The following is an 11,131-nucleotide window of genomic DNA, read 5'->3' as shown; positions in this document are numbered from 1 at the left end:
CCCTAATCCAGTCTGACTGGCATCCTAGTAAGAGGACATTTGGACCCACAAAGAGACACGATGGCTGTGCACGCACAGAGGAAAGACGGAGTGAGGACACGGTGAGAAGGCGGCCACCTGCAAGCCAAGGAGAGGGGCGTCAGAGGAAACCAGATCAGCTGCCATCTTGACCTTGGACTGCTAGCCTCCAGAACTGTGAGAAAATTAATTTTTTAACCCACCCAATCTGCGGTGTTTTGTTCTGGCAGCCCCAGAAGACTAACACACTCATTCTCTTCAGTTCTTGGGAATCTGCCAATTTCTGTGTTCTTTGACCCTTTCTATCTGCTCATATGCTGATTTCCATTCCTCCGCTTTCCCGGTCCTAGTCCCAGACAAATCTTTCTGTCAGACGTCCCCCAGCTAGGCAGGCTCCTAGCTCACACCTTTCTTTGTTTATTATTTATATTCCCCTTGTATTATTTTTCTAAGGTTGTGGCAACGAGTTACCTCAAGTTTGTTGTCTCAGAGGCTTTGAGGTCAGGAGTCTAAAACGGGTCCTTGGGCTGCTTTCCCTCCAGAGCCCATGGAAGAGAGTCCATCTCCTTGCCTTTTCCAGTTTCTGGAGGGCACCCTGCACTCCTGGATGTTCCCTCCTCCATCTTCAAAGCCAGCAGCGTGGCATCTTCCAGTCTGTCTCTCTCTGTCATCCCACTGTCACACAGTCTTTTCTGACTCTGACCCACCTGCCCTCCCCCTCTTAGGAGGACCCTCCTGATTACATTCAGCCTACCTGGATCGTGCATCTCCACGTCTCAAGATCCGTACCAAGGGTCATCTGTAAAGTCCCTTTTGCCATCTACAAAATCCCTTTCACCATGTAAAACAACATGTCCACAGGTTCTGGGGATTAAGACATGGACGTATTTGTGAGGTCATTATTCATGTTTTTCTTCTCTGTAATGCTTTTGATCTACTGGCAATTGATCCCATTCGCTGAAATCAAACTACCACATTTCTCAACACATTTAGATTCCAACCATCCATTGTCCAGGCAATGGTTCATTCATTCATTCGATCAATATTCATTGAGCACGATTATGTGCCAGGCACTAAACTATGTGCTTGCGACAAGGATTTGTATTTGCAATGCTTAAAAAAAAAAAAACTAATTCCTGCCTAAATTCTAGAAAGGTAAGGTGTTCATTAGGAAAAAAAGAAAATCTCCCTAATGTTTCCTACACAATTTCCTCAACCAATATTGCTATTGAGAAAAACAGAACAAAACTGGGGACTGGAAGCAAGAAAGTAGGATGGGGAAGGGATGAGGGTTGCCAGGTAGAATACAGGATGCCCAGTTACCTTTGAATTTCAGATGAACACCGAGTAACTTTTTGGTGTAAGGATGTCCTGGTGCAGTATTTGGGACACACTCACACTAAAAAATGTTCACTGTGCATCTGAAATTTGAAGTTAACTCAGCACCCTGTATTTTTAAAATTTATTTTGCTAAATCTGGCAGCCCCAAAGGTATGGGACCATCGTTCACGGAGAGCAAACTGCATGTGTCAATTCTCCACGAAGTGCTTGGAAACATGAGATCATTTCCTCCTCACAGAAACCCAGTGAGGCCGGGGATTCGTAACCATCCATAGAGGCATATGTCCTCCAAGATCTATGGTGATCTTTATCAAAGAGCTCAGACATATTTACTTAATGGGAGTTGAAAGAAAGAGAAATGAATACTTCGAAGGCTGAGATGGTTCTATGTGTATTGCTGTGTACTTGTCTCTTCCCAAAAGCAATAACAGATGCAGTAGGTAAAGATGATCTAATTCAGTAAAGACGCTAAAGAACCCGCCTGGCCTTCAAAGGAAAAGAGACGCTCTAAGATAAATTAATTCATTACAGGGATGCTTCATCATCAGCGCAAGCTGTGATTCAGAGCCCTCTGGCAACAATGAGGCAACACATTTATGAGACATTAATATCCCTGAACAGCGGGGGATAATCAGGCAACACAGGGCTGTGTTAAAATGTAAAAGAGGAGTTTTGTTAGGAGCTCTTGCAGTGGGGAATAAAGTACTGATGTGGGAACTGAGCTTCAGTTTACAACTAAGGGTCACATTAAACATACATTAAGATGATTACAAGGAAGCTTATGGTAACTATTATGATTTCATTTTATTTTATAAATGAATCAGGGCTTAATAGGAACCACCAAGTGGGCTGCAGTGTCTAAAATCTATCTTCTCTTGCTGATCAGAAATTTCTGCTGAAAAACAAAAGGCTAGTATTCGTAAAGGCTCCAAGCCCAACAGGTCTGTTTTCCAGTAAGCGGAGGAAGTGATCAGCTTCAAAAAAGGTCATGACTTTCAAAAAATGTCATAGAAGTTCCTCCAGTCCCTTCAATATCACCTCTGAGACAAGTTGTCTCTGGGGGTGTAGGTACAGAGCCAGAAACTGAAGCAACTATCTACCTGAAATGAGGCTGGCAAAAAAAACCAAACAAACAAACAAAAAAAACTTATCTAACCTTCCTCTTTCATGATTTTCTCATCCACCTACCCCTTTATTCCAGAGCCCTTTATTCTTTTCTTTTTAATTGTAGTTAAATTGTAGTAGTGTAGAAGTGTAGTTAATTTACAACATTGTGTTCATTTCTGCTGTACAGCAAAGTGATTCAGTTATACATATATATTCGTTTTCATATTCTTTTCCATGATAATTTATTGCAAGATACTGAATATAGTTCCCTGTGCTATGCAGTGGGATCTTATTGTTTATCTATTTTACGTACAGTAGTTTGTATCTGCTAATCTTAAACTCCCAATATATCCCTCCCCGCCATCACCTTTCCCCTACAGTAAAAGAGCCCTTCATTCTTAATGGAATTTCTCCAGCATCGATCTGAATGGAAAGGGGTGCCTTGATTTGAAGCTGGGTGTGCCCAGTAAGTGCAAGGTTTTTGCGTAGTATGGCCAGAGATGAATAAAAAGAGCTATGCTTTATGCAAATATTAATACGATTTTCTTTTTTAAGGATTATTTTTCTTTGGATGGTTCCTGGTGGGTGGGATTGAAGTTATGGAGGTGGAAGTGGGAGGCACCAGCACTGCTGACTCCCTTTCTGAATGTGCACAGGAGAGAGAGATTGGGGGCTTCAGCTGGAAAAGTCAGGAGGGCAGGTTAGAAAGAAGAGGATACAAGCCTGCTTCCCACCAGAGCCTGAACGTCTCCTGTTAGCAGAAATGATATGAAGTGATTTTATCATGAAATCATGGCATTTCAGCTCTGATGTGGAAAAACTGTGCCTAAGAATTCTCTTTATGACATAAGCAACTCTTACACCCATAACATTGGCACCAACTATGTGAAAGATCCTTGGATCCGTATGATCATTTTCAGACCATTTGGACACTGGCCGGAGTGAAAACAAAGTACTGAGGTTAGAATTGTATCCGTCCTTCACTCTTGTTTAGAAGTTTCGAACACTTCCCTGGCCTCCTGTCCTGCCCCCAGTAGAATACTCAAATGTGGCAACAGATTTTTTTTTTAACAGGGATAGTGGACATCAGAGATGCCACTTGCAACTTGGCATTTTGAAATTGTGCCATTTGGAAAAGCTATTTAAGTAGAGTGTTTCTCTGGTTCAGGAATTCTGTTTCACCAGCTTTATTTCAAGTAACTATTCTGCCCACATTCGTGTGGGATAATAGAGCAGCCAATTAAATTGATCTCATTAATTTTTCATTGTTAAGCTTTGGGAAAAGAAATACCCTTTTAAGTCCTCCTAAAATACATAAAGAAGAGATAAAAGAAAAATCCTGAAATTATGAAAAGCCCAGCATTAGAGATAGCTTTAAAGATAGTGTATATTCAAATATGCAAATAATTAAGAATTTCCACATAAAAGGTGGAATTAATTTCAGAGTTTTCTTTTCCGTTTATGCTTTTTTGAACCTCTGAAACTTCAATTACTATAGAAAATGTCAGACTCCACTGATATGTGGAAGAAATAACTTAATTAGTAAAATAACAGTTTAGAGATGATCTTAGTACTCTGATCCAATCAGGAGAGAGAAATCACATTGTAATTAGAACAGGGAAAGCTTAATACAGTCGATTCTTATTACTTGAAGTAGTTACATTCTGTAAACTTGTTAGGAGCACTAAATTAGCAAATGCTGAACCATTACTCTTAGGGGAATCACAAGGTTAGTTTTCTTTGCGTCTCTGGTCACATTTCATCAACTGATCAACACATAACCTTGCTTTGTGTTTCTGGTGGATGTATTAACATGAACTCTCAGTCTACAACATTGTAACTCCTGCTAGAACAAAGCTTATCAAGCAAACACAGGTGTTTTCTACAAAACACACTTCAGAGCCTGCTTGCACTTCGGAATGCTCAGCAGTGCTGCAGAACTAAGCTGCAGGGCTGGAGGACCATTTTAAACAGTGAAATCACTGACAAAAAGCACAGAGATGTGGGAAAGGAGGCACTAAATAGACTGTAAAAAGGATGCTTGTTTGTAGTACAAGAGATGCAACAAAAGGACCAGGCATCACTTTGTTTGACTGTAGCTGGGAACATGCAAGCTGGGTGGTTCAAATTTTTTGCTGCTCTGAGCATGTGTGTGAGGAGTATTGATTTGGGAGATCAAAAAAAATTTTCATAAGTAAGTGAATTTGCAATTATGGAGTCCCCAAGTAATGCTTACTGATTGTATAAAGAATTGTTCACACGGAATTGGAATAATGAGGGATTGGGTTATAAGAGAGCTCTCAGGAGTGTAGAACAGCAGATACGAGGACCAGCCACTACCCCTAGGACTGAGATAAAACACCCAGGGAAGAACCATGAGATCCTGATCTTGCTGGGCGGGCACAGCCCTGACTCACTAAATGGCAGAGAAATCAGTTGCTATAATGCCCTGCCAGCCAGTGGAATTTGCTCGAGATCTGCCGTCTAGGGTAAACTGTTGTGGGGCCTCATTGGAGGTATGCTGCTACAATACAGTGATTTATAATAAGAAATATTTATTTGGTCTGTGTCCTGTTTCACAGAGTTTCTAAAATGCTTGGAATTTCCTGAGTGATAAGAGCACCTAGAGCATCTTTTTATCAGACCGTTTGATCTTCTGCCCTCTGTACCTGAAATAGCTCCAGAGCCTTCAAACTGAGTGTCTTATTATTTGTAACAAGCCCTCCTCAACCACACCTGAGTTTATATTAATGAGGTGACTTTTGGACCGCTTCTAAGGGTGGAATTGTTGCAGGGGAACCAGTCATGCCACTAGAGGGTTGAAACTGAAGGTTCCAAAGTCGGGGGAAGGGGACAGGGGCAGGAGACTGAACCAATCACCAGTGGTCAACAATTTAATAAACCACGCCTATTCAACAAAGCCTCGGTAAAAACCCAAAAGGATAGGGTTCAGAGAGCTTCCGGCTTGGTAAACATGTGGAGATTTGAGGGAGCGCAGCCGCCAGAGAGGGCACGGAAGCTCCGAGCCCCTTCCCACAGACCCTGCCTATGCATCCTTTTCATCTGGCTGTTCCTGAGTTGTATCCTTTTATAATAAATTGGCCATCTAGTAAGTAAAGTGTTTCTCTGAGTTCTGTGAGTCACCCTAGCAAATTTATTTAATCTAAGGAGGAGATAAAAGAAACCTAAGATTTACATCCGGTTGGTCAGAAACACAGGTAACAACCTGGACTTGTGATTGGCGTCTGAAGTGGAAGTCTTGCGAGACTGAAACGTTAATCTGTGGGATCCGACACAGTCCCAGGTAGATAGTGTCAGAACTAAGTTAAATTGTAGGACACCCAGCTGGTGTCACAAAACTGCTTGATGGGTGGAAAACCCACATACCTGGTAGGAGTGAAGTAGTGTTGTAGTAGAGTGCTGAGAATAAAGGAGACAGAGGAGGAGTGAGTCTTCCCTTACATCCAGGGGACGCTGTGCCAGACATTGAAGAAGCCACCAGCAAGAAGCAGGAGGGAGGGGTAGTGGTATAGTTCAGTGGTAGAGGTCATGGCTAGCATGCATGAGGTCCTGGGTTCAATCCCCAGCATCTCCACTAAAATAAATAAGTAAATAAATAAACCTCATTACCTCCCCCCAAAACAAATAAGGAGGATTTTTTTAAAAAGAAAAAGAACCTGGAAGCAAAACCCTTTCCTCCTGCAATGTCTCTCTAGCACACTCTACTGACAAAACTTAACATTGTGCCAGCTGACAAAGGAAAAATATTTAAAGGGTTCAGATCCGTTTTTACAGAGCAGGCAAAAAGAATGGATTTGGAGTCAGGAAATGATAAATTAATAACTAGCATAAGAACCATTTAATGTTCTCTTTTGAGGTGACTCTAGAAAATGTATGGAAAACAAAAAAAATTATTAAAATTAACATTTTTATGGTTATCTGCTATTTCCAATTTTGATTATTTTTAATAGTCTTTTCCATGTATTCATATAATTTTTCCTTAAAAAATTAGGCTTATACACAGTATTTTCTTTTCTTGTTGTTTTTTGTTGTTGTTATTTTGGGTCTTTTTTTTAGGGGGGAGGTAATTAGGTTTATTTATTTAGTTAGTTATTTTGATGGAGGTACTGGGGTTTGAGCCCAGGATCTCATGCATGCTAAGCATGTGCTCTAACCACTGAGCTATACCCACCTCTTGCCATACATGGTATTCTCTTAGTAATCTTTTTGAATTAACAACGTACCCTGTTTCCATGTTAATAAGTAGGTTATCTACATCACTGTTTGTAAGTGTGTCTTGATCAAGTTGACCATAACTTAACCAATTTTTATTATATTGTTGGATATATAGATTGTTTAAAATGTTTTACCATTATAAATAATGCTGCTATGACATTCTTATAGGTACATCCTTAACTATGTCTTCAGTTAAAATTTCTGGGAGGAGAATTTTGGGGACAAAAAATGTATATTTTAGGGTTTTTTGTTGTTATTACTAAATACCAAATTGCATTCAACTGGATATAATTGAAATCTATAAAAAGTTTCATAAAAATTTGAAATTCTACCAGTAATGCATGAGAATATTTTTTCTACTCCAATTAACAGTAGATGTCATTATTAAAAACAAAAACACTTAATTTGATAGGCAAAAAAATTCTCTTGCTTTCTGCATTTTTCAGTCACTAGTATTGTTGACACTTTCATGTTTATTGACCATCGGCACATGATTTTCTTTTTTTATATTGTCTGTTCATGTCTTTATTGATTATTCTTTTGGGGTACACAATGTTAGAGAAGGCTGAATTCTCTCATAAAATATAAATAGTATGAAACTAACGAAAGATAAAATTACCTTTTTAAACTATTTCACCTTTTTATAATGTCACCTAAAATATTCAATATACTTATCTAAAATTCTACTTAGGGGAAGAAAGTCTTAAACATAAAATGTAATTGTGTTTAAAATGTTTGTACAAAGTTTTTTTTCATACAGCTGCATCAATCAATATCTGCTCCAGATTTTCCAAGACTTCATGCCCATTCCTGCTACAGCGATCACGAGGTGATGATAGAGTGTGAATTGTCAGAGGTGCCCAAACATCAAACAGAGGTCCTTTGAGTAACAGAGAAATTGACAGAAATGCCTTCCTCAAGGTCTTGAAAATTTAATAATAAATTGTTGATGGTGGTAGTTTGTTTTGCTTAATTTTCTTCTATTTCCAGCTAGTTGTCACTGAACAAATATGCTAAATGTTTTAGAACAAGGATTTCAAATGTACAGCCCAAGGCATGGATTCATTCATAATTTACTCTCTATTCTTTTATCCTGCTTTATTTTCTTTATGGTACTATGATTGATTCAACAAAAGATATTATAGAGCTCTTTGTTATTCCTCCATTCCATTAGAATGTGAGATCCACGCACACAGAGACAATCCCTTTTAGTCATTGTATCCCTAACTCCTAAAATATTGCCCGGCATATAGTGGACTCTCAGAAAATATTTGTTGAATCAATGCATTCAATAATTATTCAATGAACCCCTACTCTATCCTAGACATACATTGGGCTGGCTAGACTGGGGAGGTAAAAATCACTGCTAGGACCATGAAGTGTCTTTAACATGTGATACTCATTAAGACCAGATTGAAAATAATGGAAATGTTTAGAAATAAAATCTGCACATCGTCCCAGTGAGTAGATTCATTATTCATCATTCATTCACTCCACAACTACTTGTTAGAGCCGACCTGCTAGTCACTGGGAACAAAATAATGTTAAAGACAGACTCCATCTCTGCAGAAATGGCATTTATAGTCTATCAGGGGAGACAGACATTAAAAAACTAATTAATTACAGTGAGGCTAAGTACATTCAAGGAGTGGTATGGGTGCCTATGACTACTTATATTTCCCAGAGAATAACAGCTGAGACCAAAGAGGTAGAAAGGGGCCGTACCACACTTGTGGGCCATGCGAAGGATGCATGCTTTATTCTATCAGCAACGGAAGGCTTGTACTCAAAGCATCCAGGTTCTCTGTTTAACAGACTACTCCGCTTGCTGTATGGCTGCATAGGTCACTTACATAATGGCAGCAGTCCAGGTATGGCAGTAAAAATAGAGATATAGACAGCTTTGAGAGATATTTAGAAGGTATAAGTGACAAAAGTAATTGGATGGGGTTGGGGAAGGGGGACTGTGTGTGAGAGAGAGATACCAGGGTTCCTGGCTTGAACCACTGGGTGGATGCTGGTGCCTTTACTGGGAGGAGGAATGTTGAGGAATCAAACATTCGGAGTGGAAGAGGATGAATTCAGTTCAATCACTGTACAGGCATACATGTACATAACTGAAAGAAGTTTCAGAAACAATGATTACCCTTACTACAGGTGGTGCACTCTGATATTTTTTATCAACTTTATTGAAATATATTTTACATACAATAAAATACATGCATATTACTTGTACGGTTCAATGGGTTTTAACAAATGTATATACCTCTGAACCTCTACCACAATGAAAAATACAGAACATTTCTATCACCTCTAAAGGTTCCCTAGCACCCCTATGCAGTCAATTCCCTTCCACCCCTGGCCCCAGGCTTTCTGGCACTGTAGATGAGTTTGTATTGTCTAGAATTTCATATAAATGGAATCACGCAGTGTGTGTGTGTGTGTGTATACACATACATATGTATTAACTTGTATTTGGCTTCTTTTACTCAGCATAATGTTTTTGAGATTCATCTATGACAGAAATCAACAAACTACAGCCTGCAGGCCAAATCTGGCCCACTGCCTATTTATTTAAAGGTCCAAGAGCTAAGTAAGAATTGTTTATATTTTCAAAAAATTTTTAAAAAGCAGAATAAGAATATCTCATGATGTGAAAATTATATTAAATTCAAAAATCAGTGTCTTTATATAAAATTTTATTGGGACATGGCCGTGACTCATTTTTTTATGTGTTTTCTATGGCTACGTTAATGCTTCACAGACATGAGTAGTAGTTGTAACAGAGACCAAATGGTCTGCAAAGCCTAAAATATTTTCCACCTGGCACTTCACAGAAAAAGTTTGCTGATTCCTGCTCTATGGTATTCCATATATTAGGAGTTTGTTCCTTTTTATTGCTGTGTAGTATTCCATTTCCATTGTATAGCAGACCACAATCTATGTCTTCACCTATTGATGAACAATTGGGTTCTTTCCTAATTATCCTCACCCCGTATGTCATGTGCTCTGATGTTTTCTATTCCAATTGATCTTTTTAAAAATTGCTAGACATGACCCAATTAACTGATTTCATGACCCATTAATGAGGTGACTCCCAGTTTGAAAAGCAAGAAGAGCCCAGGTACAGATGTTACATGAATAATGGAGGAAGAGAGTGTGTAGAATAAGAAAAGAGAAGGGCTGAGGGCTAAGGAAATCCAATGATTATATGTTGGGCAGAGGGAGAGGGAACCCCAACAAAGACTGAGAAAGGGCAGAGAGAAGAGGACAGCCAAGAGAGTTTGATATTTGGGGATACAAGGAAAATCTCCATTGCACAGAGAGACAATTTTCATTTGGGTGGAGTGAAGGCAGCTGAAGTGAGACTGAAATGAATTGATGATATGTGTGTGATGAAAACTGAGACCATGAGAGTCACTGGAAGAGGATGTGGATGTGGTCCAGGGAGGAGTTCTTGTTTGCTTGTTTTTGATGTAATAACCATATGAATGTTTAACGCACACTGAAAGGTAAGTATAACCTCAATTTTACCGATTAGTAATCTAAAATAGCAGGAGGTTAAGCAACTTGCCCAAGTTGCTTTCACTCACACACTTTTAAGAGCCCAGATTTATTAGAATCTACAATCTGAGCTCTCATAATGTGCAATACTACCAACCAGGGAAAAGCCGGCCCATGCATAATTCAATATTTATTCCTTTGATTTTTAAGTTTACAGTTGAAAGAATACTTTTATAATCTTTTCCAAGCTTCTTGGGAAGAAAAAAAATGAGTATTCATTATCTGAGATTTGTGAATAAGAAGAAATTCATCCATTTTTATATCAAGTGAGGTCCTGGTCTATAGGACATGTGTATGAAGGAAAAATCACTAAGCATTTGAAATATCAACACAAGGATCTTAGAAAAACAGATGGAGAACCCATGTTGGTGGACATTCTACATAGTATTTGGCCTGTACTCTTGCCTGTTGTGAAACACAAAGACGGAGGAACTATTCCAGAACACACTGTTCCAGACTTTCTTTTACTCTCCAGTACTTTACTGGGACAATTGTCAATATCTGAATAGAGTCTATTGATGAGAAAAGAGTATCAATGTTAATATCCTGATTTTATTGCTTGTGCTATGATTGTGAAGAAGGACATCTTTCTTCGGGGGAAAATATACATTATTTATAGATGAAAGGACATCATCTACAAGTGACTATGAAATGATTCAGGAAACAGTATGTGTACTTTTATATATATAGAGAGAGAGAGAGTGAGAGAGAGAGAGAGAGAGAACGAAAACAATGAAGCAAATGGGGTAAAATGTTAACATTTGGGGGATTGGGGTGAAGAATTTTAAAAAATTCTTTGTGTTCTCGCAACATTCCTACAAGTCTGAAATCATGTCAAAACAAAAACAAAAGTGAAAGTAGGGTG

The sequence above is a fragment of the Vicugna pacos genome, chromosome 18 (assembly GCF_048564905.1).
Source record: "Vicugna pacos chromosome 18, VicPac4, whole genome shotgun sequence".
Taxonomy (NCBI): Eukaryota; Metazoa; Chordata; class Mammalia; order Artiodactyla; family Camelidae; genus Vicugna; species Vicugna pacos.
Note: the sequence above shows the minus strand (reverse complement) of the source record.